We start from the raw sequence: 16,807 nt of genomic DNA on the forward strand, positions 1-16,807 counted from the left end.
ATTATTAGTTATATTTTAATTCATAAGTTGTGGTGTACACTAGCACATATTTCTATAACGTTATCGGACCGCGGTCAAGCTCTTTCAGACAGGCCTATTCGCAAATTTTTTTCCCCAATTAGACTGGCGGGCCGAAAATTGGTAACGTAAAAAGTTATATTTTATAAACAATATTTATAGTGTTGAAAACCAAAGGTGGAAAACATTAAGCCTCGTGCCAAAACTAAATTTACCATCAATCTCAACAAATTCCTTGAGCTATTTTAGCTGAAACATCAAAATTTGATTTCGGGTTGGTTGTGGTAGCATCAGGCGGGTCAGATTGAATTACCCAGCGGGCCGGATTTAGCCCGCGCACCGTACTTTGCCCATTTCTGGTCTATACTCAACTCCGAAGCATACAGATGAGTGTTCACCAACAAAAAAATAGTGGGTGTCACTTTGTTAAAGTAATATGTCAACAATATCATGTGTACGCTAGTAATCGTCAGATGACGATAGCCGCGGTTGTAGTGACCTAGTGCCGGTTTAAGTTATTTTTATCTTTAATGTTCGAATTGTTCCGACAGTGTGCGTGTTCTTTAAAGATATTTGAAAATCGGGTTTGCGCCACCTGTTCATGGGGAATCATCACCAGAAAGGCACTTTTCGCATTCATTGTGAAACGTTTGCGGTGGTAATAGCAACTAATTAATTGATTGGCGCTTCAGCACTTCAGATCGTATAAACATATATATATATATATATTGGCTAAAATAACAAGAATACCTCATTCTATCGGTTGTCCGCCTCGATAGCTCGATGGGTAAAGCGTCAAACCTAAAAACTGAATGTCCCTGGTTCAGTCCCTGGTCGGGGTGCTCTTTACTTTCAACCTTAAAACCGATTTTACATTTACACATCAAACACCGATTATCTACATACGAAACAAAAAACAACGTTGTATATGCCATTCTAAAAAAATCTGAAGGTCCCGGGTCGTTTGCTTTTGAACTAATTAGCCACAGTTATGCTCAACCAATGAGCATATATACAATGAGTGGAAACTTTCAAATATTTGCTCAATAATCCATTGTGCCCTGCAATTTTACGTCGTCCAGCTAAATGGTTCGTTGCATATGAAGAAAGGACATCCGTGGCTGCAAAAATCTCTTGTTTCAGCTGGGTCGAGTGCGCAATTGGCCGTATTGAGGCTTTTAATTTTTCGATTCGTGTTCGGTTTTGGGTTTCGAAGTATGGTACGTTGAAAGCATACTAACTATAAGCATATGCATATTGGGAATACATATCTATTAGGCAGAAAAGTAGCTACAGAACAGAATATGAAGCAGTCGCCACGTGGGGTGCGGTTATTGCTGTATTTATTCATTGATATAACATGGGACTTACATATTTATCCAGGGGGAGAGGAAAGCCGAAAGCCTAATAAATGGCGAACCACGGCCTCTCCAAATAGCTCTGTGCTCCATATGAACCCCCAGGCTGCCTGGACTTTGTGAGCTATACGTATACTTATTAAAAATACTGATTTTAACTATAAATTACTCTGGGATATCTTGCCATTGAAATTTAAAATTTGCCATTCTCATGTCTTGTGATTTACACAAAAAAGTTTTTTTTTAATTTTATTATTTAGAGTATATTTTGTTATCAAATATGATTTTTACATGTATATTATTTAATTTTAACGATCCTTTATATAGTCATATAGATACTGTTGATTTGGATGCAATTATACTTTTGTAATCAATAGTGAGATATATAATTTGAACAAGGGTCGCAGCCAGGATTTTTCCAACGGGGTGGGGGCATACGGTGAAATTAAAACAGTGCGCCAAAAGTTCAATTCACGACGGCGTGAGGCGTGTAATAAATTAAAAACAATGCGTCGTTCACAGCGAAATTCCACAGTCACGTGTAGCTCGCCTCTGTTTTTTGACGGTTTTTGGTGAATATATACGAAAACACGCTCGCGTGTAGCGCCGATCGAATCATGAAATGTGGAAATTTTCCTTGGAGTTTAATGCTAACAAAGTTGATTTTTTATTGTCATTTATTGATTATTTACATGCGCCGTGATTAGTGGTGGGCAAACCTCATTTTTTTATATAAAATTATTCGAATATTTTAACGAACATCGGCGAAGATGTTAAAGACAACTACTAAGGAATGTATTCTCAACAAAAATTAATTTTATTCTGATTTTTATCTTCTGTGTTGGATTTGTATCACAGTTACGGTCCCAATTTTGCGCAAGCAATATTATCATTACTGACCCCGGGATGCGATATTTTTGAAGCTGATAGTTGACATTTAATTCTATATCGTTTCCGTGTTACTTTAATATTAAATAATCATTAAACTCCTCAAATTGGTAATGTCTAGAAAACTCAGTGTTGAGTATTGACGTAACTCAGCTTTGGTTTAAAACACTGATACTTAACACGTGAATAAATCAGCAATAATGGCATTTCTACGTGGTCAAAATATTATTTCTCCGCAATATCTCGGGAAATTTGCATAGAATACATTATTCACATGCCTTTCTTATCTGATTCAACGTTTCTAAATTTACAAAAACGATGTTGACGCGATTTACGCATAATTAGAAATTGAAAAATATGATTGCGCAAAAATGACACAAAATAAAAAATTCTCACATTCATCGTTTCTGTCTGTTGGCGATAGCCGGCGGTAAATTTTACGTAACTCGTTGTAAATTTATGTTAATAAATTCTATTTCGCTTTTCAATGCGCCCTGCTTTGTATTAAAATAAAAGAAATCGGGAAGAGAATGTCTGAAATTAGCTCCTAACCCTTCTTTCATTTCGAATGGCCATAACGCGGTTACATACGCGGTACTGAATAGCAATCAACAATCACGCATTCTTATTTGTCATTTTGCGCCAACTAAAAAAATATTATATCGTAAAGATAAAAAAGTATGGCGGTGTTAAGTGCGCTGCGGTGATACTATCGTTTTTACGAAACCATAATGCGCGACCGTGAAACGACGGTGCCCTGCTTTTTTGTGGAAGAAGTTTCGCATGAAAATTTTTTCTCAAACCAAAGGGGGGGGGGGGGGGGGGGGGTGCTTAAGACCAGTGGTGGGATTTAGCCCGTTCTATAGAACCGTCTCACGGAATTTAATGAGATCAGCGAATCGGTCAGCATTACTATAAAAACATGTAACAGAACAGGCCGAAAAATATGACTTTTGTGATGGAACAGGCTGACAACAAATTTGTATGCCATCACTCGTTATGAGTTACGACCCATGTAAAGGGGGACGTGGGGCTTTGTATTCATTGATATAGAATGGGGATAACATATTTACTCATGTGTAGAGGAAAGCCGATAAGCCGATTCCCCCCTATTCTTCTACTTTTTGTCTTCGTTTTTATTGTCAAGGTATCCCAGACTGCCAGAGTGATTTGAAATCGGAGAGCCCTGGGGCTTCGTAAATCCATCCAAAAGTGCTTTATGGCGATGAAATAGGATATTGTCAAAGTATTTATTTTAAACCGGTCACACCCAACCGCTTTGAAAATACCATTTCAATTTTGATTAAATCTGTTTTGCGGTGGCCAATGTATGGATCACAAATAATTCTGAATAAACACGAGATTAACTAAATATTGAGATAATTATCGAACATCTTGATAATTATCGAAGCGAACAAACTGTAGCACGGGTATACATGAAAAATCCGGTATATATGGCTAAACAAAACGATATTATCCCATTGCTCCATTTTTAGGTTAGAAAATGTTCATTGTCCTCAAAGTGGCAAAATTACTGCACGAGAAGATATAAGTGAGCGCTGAGCGAAGTTTGCTCAAGGAAAGGCCTCTACCCCGAATTGAAAGAAAGTGTAAAGGTTATGCTAAAAGAGAATAATTCATTTTCTAGCTTGTTGTCTTTCCGCGAAACACGAATGATGGAATGCCACAAAGTCTTGAAAACTCAATTTGTGGGTACTTTTTTTTTATAGAAAGAGAGTGGAATGTTTCCACATGGAAGTAGAATTCTGAAATAAATATTTATCGCTGTTTTAAAAAATTGATTAGTTATAAAATATGTCGAGCATTGTTACTAATGTGTGTAGTAGCAAAAGATGCCTCGACCAGGTGCTGAACCATGGACTTTCAGATCTAACACTTACCGACGGAGCTAGCGAGGCTTTCGACAGGCGCAGCCGAGGTATCCTTATTATTTTGACAAACCGGTACTTAATTGTATTCTAAATATTTGCGATAAAATGCTTTTCTGGTGAATGAAACGAAGGAAATGACCCTGTATTCCCGATAAGGCGGCAACGCAAAATTGCTTCTGAAATATCTTTATTAGGAGAACGGCGTTGTCGGCAGGATTCGAAGCTGCGCGGGCAAAGTCCAACATGTTTCTAGTCTGTCGCCTTAAACACTCGTCACGACAACATCGAGGGGCGCCTGCCGAGATAAGGATTACCATTGAAGACAGGATACTGGATATTGAAAGTTGAAATATGCTTGCCTGAAGAATTCTGGGATTCCAATTACTAAGAATAAAGTTGACTATGGAGAATTCTGACCTCGGTCAGACGAAACGTTACAGAAAAAAATGCAGCACGAGAAACAACTCTTTATTGAAGAGTAGGTATAAGGTATATTATCACCTGAACAAAGCAATATTATCTCATAGCTCTTGTCTTATAAGATAATAGACACGTCTATAGATACATTTTTACGTTTATAGATACGCAGATACGTTTATTTCGTCGTGCAAAAATCACAACGAAAATTCAAAACACAAATTACCATGCATTACAGCAGGGGTCACCAAACTACGGCCCGCGTCGTCATTTTATCCGGCCCCCAATAACACGCAAAAATGGCCAAATATTTTTTCAAGAAAACTTTTCTCGAGCATCGTCTTCCTTGTTTATTTCGTAACATTGGCCAATCAGCAAGATGCAAAAAGTGACGTAATGATGGGCCTTTTCGCATCCGCTCAGACACTTTCGTCACCCTGACAGATTTTAAGTCGTGGTTGTAAACAATACTTCGTTTTTGCGATTTTGAATGCTATTCGTTAGTTTCAGATTGTGATTAGGGAATTTAAGTATGAATCAAATAAGTCAATCATCATTTGCCTCTTTCGGAGTTGTAGTTTTAATAGTAGTAATGAAAAATTAGTCTTGAAATAGCTCTGACAAAATAGGCTAAAATTCTCCACCGGGAGGCAACGAAAGATGCACTCGTGGCGCGTGCATTCGACAAAACTGTTTACGTCTTTGTGCTAAAATGAACGTCGAATGTGCATTTTGCGCTAACAGTACTGTAATCCCTCGCGTACTGCTTCAATTTCACAAGTCACAATAATTTTGTACTGCTTAAATGTGGATATTCATGTAGGTAAGTTACAAAAAAATAAAGTACATCCGATTTAAACAAAAAATGCGCCAGTGGATAGATCTGAGTTAAAATAGGAAAACCATACCCAGTTTTTTAAAAACGGTCAAGAAATAACGGAGATATTGGAATTTTAGTACCGCTCGACAGGCCACTTTTCCCTAAGGATTGTAAAACTTTTTTGATAAAAACTGTTATAAAAATGAAAAAAAAACATATCAATCGCTAATCTTTCGATCTGCGTCACATTTATAGAATATTGAGATTATTTCAGGATTTTATTCATGCAACGGTCTGACAGGTTCGCTTTCCATCCTGACGTTTTTCCAATCAATGCTGTGATCTGTTCAAAGGATATATTTGTAGAAGGTCGATTTTTCCAATTTATCTTGTTTAACATCACGCAAGTTCGTTGATTTTTTTCTATTTGCCTCAAGAAGGCACAAGAACAATCACTGTGGTCTTTACAGTTTAAAAGTAAAAAAATGCCTCGACCCGGGATTGAACCAGGGACTTTCAGATATTCAGTCTGACGCTCTCCCGACTGAGCTATCGAGGCAGACGTTAGGAGACGTTGCTGAATTCTTGTCATTTTTGATGTGATACAAAATCAAAATTCCATATTTTGTGTTAAAACGGTATATCGACCTGTTAAAGTATTCAGATAAAAATATTAACCGAGTGACAATCTATTGGCAATCAGAATGTGCTGCAATTGTCGTGACCGGGTGGTTAAGGCGACAGACTAGAAACCTGTTGGGCTCTACCCGCGCAGGTTTGAATCCTGCGGACAACGCGGTTCCCCTTATTTGACGAAATTGTTTATACATTTGTTTACATGGTATTCACTTTATTTGGTTCGTTTTTCATCCTGATGTTTCCCCAATTAATGCTGTGATCTGCTGAAATGATTTGAATACTGCGGACAACGCCGTTCTCCTTATTTGACGAAATTGTTTATACATTTGTTTACATGGTATTCACTTTACTTGGTTCGCTTTCCATCCTGACATTTTCCCAATCAATGCTGTGATCTGTTCAAAGGATTTATTTGGAGAAGGTCGATTATTCAAATTTATTTTGATTAACATCACGCAAGTTCGTTGATTGGAGTTTCTCTCAGGTTTTTTTCTATTTGCCTCAAGTAGGCACAAGAACAATCACTGTGGTCTATATAGTTTAAAAGTAAATAATGCCTCGACCCGGGATTGAACCAGGGACCTTCAGATCTTCAGCCTGACGCTCTCCCGACTGAGCTATCGAGGCAGACGTTTGGAACCGTTGCTGAATTCTTGTCATTTTTGATGGGATACAAAATCAAAATCCCATATTTTGTTTTAAAACGGTATATCGACCTGTTAAAGTATTCAGATAAAAATATTAAACAAGTGACAATCTATTGGCAATCAGAATGTGCTGCAGTTGTCGTGGCCGGGTGGTTAGGGCGACAGACTAGAAATATGTTGGGCTCTACCCGTGCAGGTTTGAATCCTGCGGACAACGCCGTTCCCCTTATTTTTCAAAATTGTTTATACATTTGTTGACATGGTATTCACTTTATTTGGTTCGTTTTTCATCCTGATGTTTCCCCAATTAATGCTGTGATCTGCTGAAATGATTTGAATCCTGCGGACAACGCCGTTCCCCTTATTTGTCGAAATTGTTTATACATTTGTTTACATGATATTCACTTTATTTGGTTCGCTTTCCATCCTGACATTTTGCCAATCAATGCTGTGATCTGTTCAAAGGATTTCTTTGGAGAAGATCGAACATTCAAATTTATTTTGATTAACATCACGCAAGTGTTTTGATTGGAGTTTCTCTCAGTTTTTTTTACTATTTGCCTCAAGTAGGCACAAGAACAATCACTGTGGTCTTTTGAGTTTAAAAGTAAATAATGCCTCGAACCGGGATTGAACCAGGGACCTTCAGATCTTCAGTCTGACGCTCTCCCGACTGAGCTATCGAGGCAGACGTTAGTAGTCGTTGCTGGATTCAGGTCATTTTCGCTGGGATACTTTCATATTGTTGTAATAAAAACACGGTATATCAACTAGTTGAAGTATTTGGAAACAAATCTTCTCGGATTGGCCATCGTTATACGTTTTTTATAGTAATATCTGAATCAGAATGTGCCGCAGTTGTCGTGGCCGAGTGGTTAAGGCGACAGACTAGATATCTGTTGGGCTCTGCCCGCGCAGGTTCGAATCCTGCCGACAACGCCGTTCTCCTAATTTGATGAAATTGTATATATATATATACATAGGTTTACATGGTATCGATTTCTATACTTCCTTTGTCATCCTGACGTTTTACCAATCAATGTTGCGATCTGTTCAAAGGACATATTTGGAGAAGGTCGATTTTTCAAATTTATTTTGTTTAACATCACGCAAGTTTGTTGCTTGAAGTTTCCTCAATCTTTTATTTGCCTCAAGTAGGCACAAAAACAATCACTGTGGTTCTTTGTAGTTTAAAAGTAAATAATGCCTCCACCCGGGATTGAACCAGGGACCTTCTGATCTTCAGTCTGACGCTCTCCCGACTGAGCTATCGAGGCTGACGTTAGTAGTCGTTGCCGGATTCAGGCAACATCACGCAAGTTTGTTGGTTGAAGTTTCTCCCAATCTTTTATTTTCCGCAAGTAGGCACAAGTACAATCACAGTGGTTTTTTGTAGTTTAAAAGTAAATAATGCCTCGACCCGGGATTGAACCAGGGACCTTCTGATCTTCAGTCTGACGCTCTCCCGACTGAGCTATCGAGGCTGACGTTAGTAGTCGTTGCCGGATTCAGGCAACATCACGCAAGTTTGTTGGTTGAAGTTTCTCCCAATCTTTTATTTTCCGCAAGTAGGCACAAGTACAATCACAGTGGTTTTTTGTAGTTTAAAAGTAAATAATGCCTCGACCCGAGATTGAACCAGGGACCTTCAGATCTTCAGTCTGACGCTCTCCCGACTGAGCTATCGAGGCAGACGTTTGGAGCCGTTGCTGAGGTTTAACTAGAAATCTGTTGGGCTCTGCCCGCGCAGGTTCGAATCCTGCCGACAACGCTGTTCTCCTAATTTGATGAAATTGTATATATTTACATTGGTTTACATGGTATCGACTTTCTGTACTTCCTTTGCCATCCCGACGTTTTACCATTCAATGTTGCGATCTATTCAAAGGACATATTTGGAGAAGGTCGATTTTTCAAATTTATTTTGTTTAACATCACGCAAGTTTGTTGCTTGGAGTTTCCCTCAATCTTTTAATTGCCGCAAGTAGGCACAAGAACAATCACTGTGGTCTTTATATTTTAAAAGTAAATGATGCCTCGACCCGGGATTGAACCAGGGACCTTCAGATCTTCAGTCTGACGCTCTCCCGACTGAGCTATCGAGGCAGACGTTTGGAGCTGTTGCTGAATTCTTGTCATTTTTGATGTGATTCAAAATTAAAATCCCATATTTTGTGTTAAAACGGTATATCGACCTGTTAAAGTATTCAGATAAAAATATTAACCGAACGACAATCTATTGGCAATCAGAATGTGCTGCAGTTGTCGTGACCGGGTGGTTAGGGCGACAGACTAGAAATATGTTAGGCTCTACCCGCGCAGGTTTGAATCCTGCGGACAACGCCGTTCCCCTTATTTGACGAAATTGTTTATACATTGGTATACATGGTATTCACTTTATTTGGTTAGTTTTTTATCCTGATGTTTCCCCAATTAATGCTTTGATCTGCTGAAATTATTTGAATCCTGCGGACAACGCCGTTCCCCTTATTTGTCGAAATTGTTTATACATTTGTTTACATGGTATTCACTTTATTTGGTTCGTTTTCCATCCTGACATTTTGCCAATCAATGCTGTGATCTCTTCAAAGGATTTATTTGGAGAAGGTCGAATATTCAAATTTATTTTGATTAACATCACGCAAGTTCTTTGATTGGAGTTTCTCTCAGTTTATTTTCTATTTGCCTCAAGTAGGCACAAAAACAATCACTGTGGTCTTTATAGTTTAAAAGTAAATAATGCCTCGAACCGGGATTGAACCAGGGACCTTCAGATCTTCAATCTGACGCTCTCCCGACTGAGCTATCGAGGCAGACGTTAGTAGTCATTGCTGGATTCAGGTCATTTTTGCTGGGATACTTCCATATTGTTGTAATAAAAACACGGTATATCAACTAGTTGAAGTATTTGGAAACAAATCTTCTCGGATTGGCCATCGTTATACGTTTTTTATAGTAATATCTGAATCAGAATGTGCCGCAGTTGTCGTGGCCGAGTGGTTAAGGCGACAGACTAGAAATCTGTTGGGCTCTGCCCGCGCAGGTTCGGATCCTGCCGACAACGCCGTTCTCCTAATTTGATGAAATTGTATATATTTACATTGGTGTACATGGTATCGACTTTCTGTACTTCCTTTGCCATCCCGACGTTTTACCAATCAATGTTGCGATCTGTTCAAAGGACATATTTGGAGAAGGTCGATTTTTCAAAGTTATTTTGTTTAACATCACGCAAGTTCGTTGCTTGGAGTTTCTCTCAATCTTTTATTTGCCGCAAGTAGGCACAAGAAAATTCACTGTGGTTCTTTGTAGTTTAAAAGTAAGTAATGCCTCGACACGGGATTGAACCAGGGACCTTCAGATCTTCAGTCTGACGCTCTCCCGACTGAGCTATCGAGGCAGAGGTTTGGAGCCGTTGCTGAATTCTTGTCATTTTGATGTGATACAAAATCAAAATTTCATATTTTGTGTTAAAACGGTATATCGACCTGTTAAAGTATTCAGATAAAAATATTAACCGAGTGACAATCTATTGGCAATCAGAATGTGCTGCAATTGTCGTGACCGGGTGGTCAAGGCGACAGACTAGAAACCTGTTGGGCTCTACCCGCGCAGGTTTGAATCCTGCGGACAACGCCGTTCCCCTTATTTGACGAAATTGTTTATACATTTGTTCACATGGTATTCACTTTATTTGGTTCGTTTTTCATCCTGATGTTTCCCCAATTAATGCTGTGATCTGCTGAAATGATTTGAATACTGCGGACAACGCCGTTCTCCTTATTTGACGAAATTGTTTATACATTTGTTTACATGGTATTCACTTTACTTGGTTCGCTTTCCATCCTGACATTTTCCCAATCAATGCTGTGATCTGTTCAAAGGATTTATTTGGAGAAGGTCGATTATTCAAATTTATTTTGATTAACATCACGCAAGTTCGTTGATTGGAGTTTCTCTCAGGTTTTTTTCTATTTGCCTCAAGTAGGCACAAGAACAATCACTGTGGTCTATATAGTTTAAAAGTAAATAATGCCTCGACTCGGGATTGAACCAGGGACCTTCAGATCTTCAGTCTGACGCTCTCCCGACTGAGCTATCGAGGCAGACGTTTGGAACCGTTGCTGAATTCTTGTCATTTTTGATGGGATACAAAATCAAAATCCCATATTTTGTTTTAAAACGGTATATCGACCTGTTAAAGTATTCAGATAAAAATATTAACCAAGTGACAATCTATTAGCAATCAGAATGTGCTGCAGTTGTCGTGGCCGGGTGGTTAGGGCGACAGACTAGAAATATGTTGGGCTCTACCCGTGCAGGTTTGAATCCTGCGGACAACGCCGTTCCCCTTATTTTTCAAAATTGTTTATACATTTGTTGACATGGTATTCACTTTATTTGGTTCGTTTTTCATCCTGATGTTTCCCCAATTAATGCTGTGATCTGCTGAAATGATTTGAATCCTGCGGACAACGCCGTTCCCCTTATTTGTCGAAATTGTTTATACATTTGTTTACATGATATTCACTTTATTTGGTTCGCTTTCCATCCTGACATTTTGCCAATCAATGCTGTGATCTGTTCAAAGGATTTCTTTGGAGAAGATCGAATATTCAAATTTATTTTGATTAACATCACGCAAGTTCTTTGATTGGAGTTTCTCTCAGTTTTTTTTACTATTTGCCTCAAGTAGGCACAAGAACAATCACTGTGGTCCTTTGAGTTTAAAAGTAAATAATGCCTCAACCCGGGATTGAACCAGGGACCTTCAGATCTTCAGTCTGACGCTCTCCCGACTGAGCTATCGAGGCAGACGTTAGTAGTCGTTGCTGGATTCAGGTCATTTTTGCTGGGATACTTTCATATTGTTGTAATAAAAACACGGTATATCAACTAGTTGAAGTATTTGGAAACAAATCTTCTCGGATTGGCCATCGTTATACGTTTTTTATAGTAATATCTGAATCAGAATGTGCCGCAGTAGTCGTGGCCGAGTGGTTAAGGCGACAGACTAGATATCTGTTGGGCTCTGCCCGCGCAGGTTCGAATCCTGCCGACAACGCCGTTCTCCTGATTTGATGAAATTGTATATATATATATACATAGGTTTACATGGTATCGATTTCTATACTTCCTTTGTCATCCTGACGTTTTACCAATCAATGTTGCGATCTGTTCAAAGGACATATTTGGAGAAGGTCGATTTTTCAAATTTATTTTGTTTAACATCACGCAAGTTTGTTGCTTGAAGTTTCCTCAATCTTTTATTTGCCTCAAGTAGGCACAAAAACAATCACTGTGGTTCTTTGTAGTTTAAAAGTAAATAATGCCTCGACCCGGGATTGAACCAGGGACCTTCTGATCTTCAGTCTGACGCTCTCCCGACTGAGCTATCGAGGCTGACGTTAGTAGTCGTTGCCGGATTCAGGCAACATCACGCAAGTTTGTTGGTTGAAGTTTCTCCCAATCTTTTATTTTCCGCAAGTAGGCACAAGTACAATCACAGTGGTTTTTTGTAGTTTAAAAGTAAATAATGCCTCGACCCGAGATTGAACCAGGGACCTTCAGATCTTCAGTCTGACGCTCTCCCGACTGAGCTATCGAGGCAGACGTTTGGAGCCGTTGCTGAGGTTTAACTAGAAATCTGTTGGGCTCTGCCCGCGCAGGTTCGAATCCTGCCGACAACGCTGTTCTCCTAATTTGATGAAATTGTATATATTTACATTGGTTTACATGGTATCGACTTTCTGTACTTCCTTTGCCATCCCGACGTTTTACCAATCAATGTTGCGATCTATTCAAAGGACATATTTGGAGAAGGTCGATTTTTCAAATTTATTTTGTTTAACATCACGCAAGTTTGTTGCTTGGAGTTTCCCTCAATCTTTTAATTGCCGCAAGTAGGCACAAGAACAATCACTGTGGTCTTTATATTTTAAAAGTAAATAATGCCTCGACCCGGGATTGAACCAGGGACCTTCAGATCTTCAGTCTGACGCTCTCCCGACTGAGCTATCGAGGCAGACGTTTGGAGCTGTTGCTGAATTCTTGTCATTTTTGATGTGATACAAAATCAAAATCCCATATTTTGTGTTAAAACGGTATATCGACCTGTTAAAGTATTCAGATAAAAATATTAACCGAACGACAATCTATTGGCAATCAGAATGTGCTGCAGTTGTCGTGACCGGGTGGTTAGGGCGACAGACTAGAAATATGTTAGGCTCTACCCGCGCAGGTTTGAATCCTGCAGACAACGCCGTTCCCCTTATTTGACGAAATTGTTTATACATTGGTATACATGGTATTCACTTTATTTGGTTAGTTTTTTATCCTGATGTTTCCCCAATTAATGCTTTGATCTGCTGAAATTATTTGAATCCTGCGGACAACGCCGTTCCCCTTATTTGTCGAAATTGTTTATACATTTGTTTACATGGTATTCACTTTATTTGGTTCGTTTTCCATCCTGACATTTTGCCAATCAATGCTGTGATCTCTTCAAAGGATTTATTTGGAGAAGGTCGAATATTCAAATTTATTTTGATTAACATCACGCAAGTTCTTTGATTGGAGTTTCTCTCAGTTTATTTTCTATTTGCCTCAAGTAGGCACAAAAACAATCACTGTGGTCTTTATAGTTTATAAGTAAATAATGCCTCGAACCGGGATTGAACCAGGGACCTTCAGATCTTCAGTCTGACGCTCTCCCGACTGAGCTATCGAGGCAGACGTTAGTAGTCGTTGCTGGATTCAGGTCATTTTTGCTGGGATACTTCCATATTGTTGTAATAAAAACACGGTATATCAACTAGTTGAAGTATTTGGAAACAAATCTTCTCGGATTTGCCATAGTTATACGTTTTTTATAGTAATATCTGAATCAGGATGTGCCGCGGTTGTCGTGGCCGAGTGGTTAAGGCGACAGACTAGAAATCTGTTGGGCTCTGCCCGCGCAGGTTCGAATCCTGCCGACAACGCCGTTCTCCTAATTTGATGAAATTGTATATATTTACATTGGTGTACATGGTATCGACTTTCTGTACTTCCTTTGCCATCCCGACGTTTTACTAATCAATGTTGCGATCTGTTCAAAGGACATATTTGGAGAAGGTCGATTTTTCAAAGTTATTTTGTTTAACATCACGCATGTTCGTTGCTTGGAGTTTCTCTCAATCTTTTATTTGCCGCAAGTAGGCACAAGAAAATTCACTGTGGTTCTTTGGAGTTTAAAAGTAAGTAATGCCTCGACACGGGATTGAACCAGGGACCTTCAGATCTTCAGTCTGACGCTCTCCTGACTGAGCTATCGAGGCAGAGGTTTGGAGCCGTTGCTGAATTCTTGTCATTTTGATGTGATACAAAATCAAAATTCCATATTTTGTGTTAAAACGGTATATCGACCTGTTAAAGTATTCAGATAAAAATATTAACCGAGTGACAATCTATTGGCAATCAGAATGTGCTGCAATTGTCGTGACCGGGTGGTTAAGGCGACAGACTAAAAACCTGTTGGGCACTACCCGCGCAGGTTTGAATCCTGCGGACAACGCCGTTCCCCTTATTTGACGAAATTGTTTATACATTTGTTTACATGGTATTCACTTTATTTGTTTCGTTTTTCATCCTGATGTTTCCCCAATTAATGCTGTGATCTGCTGAAATGGTTTGAATACTGCGGACAACGCCGTTCTCCTTATTTGACGAAATTGTTTATACATTTGTTTACATGGTATTCACTTTACTTGGTTCGCTTTCCATCCTGACATTTTCCCAATCAATGCTGTGATCTGTTCAAAGGATTTATTTGGAGAAGGTCGATTATTCAAATTTATTTTGATTAACATCACGCAAGTTCGTTGATTGGAGTTTCTCTCAGTTTTTTTTTTTCTATTTGCCTCAAGTAGGCACAAGAACAATCACTGTGGTCTTTATAGTTTAAAAGTAGATAATGCCTCGACTCGGGATTGAACCAGGGACCTTCAGATCTTCAGTCTGACGCTCTCCCGACTGAGCTATCGAGGCAGACGTTTGGAGCCGTTGCTGAATTCTTGTCATTTTTGATGTGATACAAAATCAAAATCACATATTTTGTGTTAAAACGGTATATCGACCTGTTAAATTATTCAGATAAAAAAATTAATCGAATGACAATCTATTGGCAATCAGAATGTGCTGCAGTTGTCGTGACCGGGTGGTTAGGGCGACAGACTAGAAATATGTTAGGCTCTACCCGCGCAGGTTTGAATCCTGCGGACAACGCCGTTCCCCTTATTTGACGAAATTGTTTATACATTGGTATACATGGTATTCACTTTATTTGGTTAGTTTTTTATCCTGATGTTTCCCCAATTAATGCTGTGATCTGCTGAAATTATTTGAATCCTGCGGACAACGCCGTTCCCCTTATTTGTCGAAATTGTTTATACATTTGTTTACATGGTATTCACTTTATTTGGTTCGTTTTCCATCCTGACATTTTGCCAATCAATGCTGTGATCTCTTCAAAGGATTTATTTGGAGAAGGTCGAATATTCAAATTTATTTTGATTAACATCACGCAAGTTCTTTGATTGGAGTTTCTCTCAGTTTATTTTCTATTTGCCTCAAGTAGGCACAAAAACAATCACTGTGGTCTTTATAGTTTAAAAGTAAATAATGCCTCGAACCGGGATTAAACCAGGGACCTTCAGATCTTCAGTCTGACGCTCTCCCGACTGAGCTATCGAGGCAGACGTTAGTAGTCGTTGCTGGATTCAGGTCATTTTTGCTGGGATACTTCCATATTGTTGTAATAAAAACACGGTATATCAACTAGTTGAAGTATTTGGAAACAAATCTTCTCGGATTGGCCATCGTTATACGTTTTTTATAGTAATATCTGAATCAGAATGTGCCGCAGTTGTCGTGGCCGAGTGGTTAAGGCGACAGACTAGAAATCTGTTGGGCTCTGCCCGCGCAGGTTCGAATCCTGCCGACAACGCCGTTCTCCTAATTTGATGAAATTGTATATATTTACATTGGTGTACATGGTATCGATTTTCTGTACTTCCTTTGCCATCCCGACGTTTTACCAATCAATGTTGCGATCTGTTCAAAGGACATATTTGGAGAAGGTCGATTTTTCAAATTTATTTTGTTTAACATCACGCAAGTTCGTTGCTTGGAGTTTCTCTCAATCTTTTATTTGCCGCAAGTAGGCACAAGAAAATTCACTGTGGTTCTTTGGAGTTTAAAAGTAAGTAATGCCTCGACACGGGATTGAACCAGGGAACTTCAGATCTTCAGTCTGACGCTCTCCCGACTGAGCTATCGAGGCAGAGGTTTGGAGCCGTTGCTGAATTCTTGTCATTTTGATGTGATACAAAATCAAAATTCCATATTTTGTGTTAAAACGGTATATCGACCTGTTAAAGTATTCAGATAAAAATATTAACCGAACGACAATCTATTGGCAATCAGAATGTGCTGCAGTTGTCGTGACCGGGTGGTTAGGGCGACAGACTAGAAATATGTTAGGCTCTACCCGCGCAGGTTTGAATCCTGCGGACAACGCCGTTCCCCTTATTTGGCGAAATTGTTTATACATTGGTATACATGGTATTCACTTTATTTGGTTAGTTTTTTATCCTGATGTTTCCCCAATTAATGCTTTGATCTGCTGAAATTATTTGAATCCTGCGGACAACGCCGTTCCCCTTATTTGTCGAAATTGTTTATACATTTGTTTACATGGTATTCACTTTATTTGGTTCGTTTTCCATCCTGACATTTTGCCAATTAATGCTGTGATCTCTTCAAAGGATTTATTTGGAGAAGGTCGAATATTCAAATTTATTTTGATTAACATCACGCAAGTTTTTTGATTGGAGTTTCTCTCAGTTTATTTTCTATTTGCCTCAAGTAGGCACAAAAACAATCACTGTGGTCATTATAGTTTAAAAGTAAATAATGCCTCGAACCGGGATTGAACCAGGGACCTTCAGATCTTCAGTCTGACGCTCTCCCGACTGAGCTATCGAGGCAGACGTTAGTAGTCGTTGCTGGATTCAGGTCATTTTTGCTGGGATACTTCCATATTGTTGTAATAAAAACACGGTATATCAACTAGTTGAAGTATTTGGA

At 39.0% G+C, this 16,807-nt stretch overlaps 25 non-coding genes across 25 annotated transcripts; 5 read left to right on the top strand and 20 right to left on the bottom strand.

Moving 5' to 3' along the window:
- Positions 1-5,879: 5,879 nt before the first annotated feature.
- Trnaf-gaa (transfer RNA phenylalanine (anticodon GAA)) lies at positions 5,880-5,952 on the bottom strand. Its single transcript has one exon. It is a non-coding gene; the product is annotated as a tRNA-Phe (tRNA).
- Positions 5,953-6,586: 634 nt separating this feature from the next.
- Positions 6,587-6,659, bottom strand: Trnaf-gaa (transfer RNA phenylalanine (anticodon GAA)). Its single transcript has one exon. It is a non-coding gene; the product is annotated as a tRNA-Phe (tRNA).
- A 635-nt stretch (positions 6,660-7,294) lies between these two features.
- Positions 7,295-7,367, bottom strand: Trnaf-gaa (transfer RNA phenylalanine (anticodon GAA)). Its single transcript has one exon. It is a non-coding gene; the product is annotated as a tRNA-Phe (tRNA).
- Positions 7,368-7,536: 169 nt separating this feature from the next.
- Positions 7,537-7,618, top strand: Trnas-aga (transfer RNA serine (anticodon AGA)). The gene has a single exon. It is a non-coding gene; the product is annotated as a tRNA-Ser (tRNA).
- Positions 7,619-7,883: 265 nt separating this feature from the next.
- On the bottom strand, positions 7,884-7,956 carry Trnaf-gaa (transfer RNA phenylalanine (anticodon GAA)). Its single transcript has one exon. It is a non-coding gene; the product is annotated as a tRNA-Phe (tRNA).
- Positions 7,957-8,090: 134 nt separating this feature from the next.
- Trnaf-gaa (transfer RNA phenylalanine (anticodon GAA)) lies at positions 8,091-8,163 on the bottom strand. Its single transcript has one exon. It is a non-coding gene; the product is annotated as a tRNA-Phe (tRNA).
- Positions 8,164-8,297: 134 nt separating this feature from the next.
- Positions 8,298-8,370, bottom strand: Trnaf-gaa (transfer RNA phenylalanine (anticodon GAA)). Its single transcript has one exon. It is a non-coding gene; the product is annotated as a tRNA-Phe (tRNA).
- A 342-nt stretch (positions 8,371-8,712) lies between these two features.
- Positions 8,713-8,785, bottom strand: Trnaf-gaa (transfer RNA phenylalanine (anticodon GAA)). Its single transcript has one exon. It is a non-coding gene; the product is annotated as a tRNA-Phe (tRNA).
- A 634-nt stretch (positions 8,786-9,419) lies between these two features.
- On the bottom strand, positions 9,420-9,492 carry Trnaf-gaa (transfer RNA phenylalanine (anticodon GAA)). The gene has a single exon. It is a non-coding gene; the product is annotated as a tRNA-Phe (tRNA).
- A 169-nt stretch (positions 9,493-9,661) lies between these two features.
- On the top strand, positions 9,662-9,743 carry Trnas-aga (transfer RNA serine (anticodon AGA)). Its single transcript has one exon. It is a non-coding gene; the product is annotated as a tRNA-Ser (tRNA).
- A 263-nt stretch (positions 9,744-10,006) lies between these two features.
- Trnaf-gaa (transfer RNA phenylalanine (anticodon GAA)) lies at positions 10,007-10,079 on the bottom strand. The gene has a single exon. It is a non-coding gene; the product is annotated as a tRNA-Phe (tRNA).
- Positions 10,080-10,712: 633 nt separating this feature from the next.
- Trnaf-gaa (transfer RNA phenylalanine (anticodon GAA)) lies at positions 10,713-10,785 on the bottom strand. Its single transcript has one exon. It is a non-coding gene; the product is annotated as a tRNA-Phe (tRNA).
- Positions 10,786-11,420: 635 nt separating this feature from the next.
- On the bottom strand, positions 11,421-11,493 carry Trnaf-gaa (transfer RNA phenylalanine (anticodon GAA)). Its single transcript has one exon. It is a non-coding gene; the product is annotated as a tRNA-Phe (tRNA).
- Positions 11,494-11,662: 169 nt separating this feature from the next.
- On the top strand, positions 11,663-11,744 carry Trnas-aga (transfer RNA serine (anticodon AGA)). Its single transcript has one exon. It is a non-coding gene; the product is annotated as a tRNA-Ser (tRNA).
- A 265-nt stretch (positions 11,745-12,009) lies between these two features.
- Positions 12,010-12,082, bottom strand: Trnaf-gaa (transfer RNA phenylalanine (anticodon GAA)). The gene has a single exon. It is a non-coding gene; the product is annotated as a tRNA-Phe (tRNA).
- Positions 12,083-12,216: 134 nt separating this feature from the next.
- Trnaf-gaa (transfer RNA phenylalanine (anticodon GAA)) lies at positions 12,217-12,289 on the bottom strand. The gene has a single exon. It is a non-coding gene; the product is annotated as a tRNA-Phe (tRNA).
- A 342-nt stretch (positions 12,290-12,631) lies between these two features.
- Positions 12,632-12,704, bottom strand: Trnaf-gaa (transfer RNA phenylalanine (anticodon GAA)). The gene has a single exon. It is a non-coding gene; the product is annotated as a tRNA-Phe (tRNA).
- A 634-nt stretch (positions 12,705-13,338) lies between these two features.
- On the bottom strand, positions 13,339-13,411 carry Trnaf-gaa (transfer RNA phenylalanine (anticodon GAA)). The gene has a single exon. It is a non-coding gene; the product is annotated as a tRNA-Phe (tRNA).
- Positions 13,412-13,580: 169 nt separating this feature from the next.
- Positions 13,581-13,662, top strand: Trnas-aga (transfer RNA serine (anticodon AGA)). Its single transcript has one exon. It is a non-coding gene; the product is annotated as a tRNA-Ser (tRNA).
- Positions 13,663-13,925: 263 nt separating this feature from the next.
- Trnaf-gaa (transfer RNA phenylalanine (anticodon GAA)) lies at positions 13,926-13,998 on the bottom strand. Its single transcript has one exon. It is a non-coding gene; the product is annotated as a tRNA-Phe (tRNA).
- A 636-nt stretch (positions 13,999-14,634) lies between these two features.
- Positions 14,635-14,707, bottom strand: Trnaf-gaa (transfer RNA phenylalanine (anticodon GAA)). The gene has a single exon. It is a non-coding gene; the product is annotated as a tRNA-Phe (tRNA).
- A 634-nt stretch (positions 14,708-15,341) lies between these two features.
- Positions 15,342-15,414, bottom strand: Trnaf-gaa (transfer RNA phenylalanine (anticodon GAA)). The gene has a single exon. It is a non-coding gene; the product is annotated as a tRNA-Phe (tRNA).
- Positions 15,415-15,583: 169 nt separating this feature from the next.
- Positions 15,584-15,665, top strand: Trnas-aga (transfer RNA serine (anticodon AGA)). The gene has a single exon. It is a non-coding gene; the product is annotated as a tRNA-Ser (tRNA).
- Positions 15,666-15,928: 263 nt separating this feature from the next.
- Trnaf-gaa (transfer RNA phenylalanine (anticodon GAA)) lies at positions 15,929-16,001 on the bottom strand. The gene has a single exon. It is a non-coding gene; the product is annotated as a tRNA-Phe (tRNA).
- Positions 16,002-16,634: 633 nt separating this feature from the next.
- Positions 16,635-16,707, bottom strand: Trnaf-gaa (transfer RNA phenylalanine (anticodon GAA)). The gene has a single exon. It is a non-coding gene; the product is annotated as a tRNA-Phe (tRNA).
- Positions 16,708-16,807: the final 100 nt, after the last annotated feature.

The sequence above is a fragment of the Styela clava genome, chromosome 2, assembly GCF_964204865.1.
Source record: "Styela clava chromosome 2, kaStyClav1.hap1.2, whole genome shotgun sequence".
In the NCBI taxonomy this organism is placed as follows: Eukaryota; Metazoa; Chordata; class Ascidiacea; order Stolidobranchia; family Styelidae; genus Styela; species Styela clava.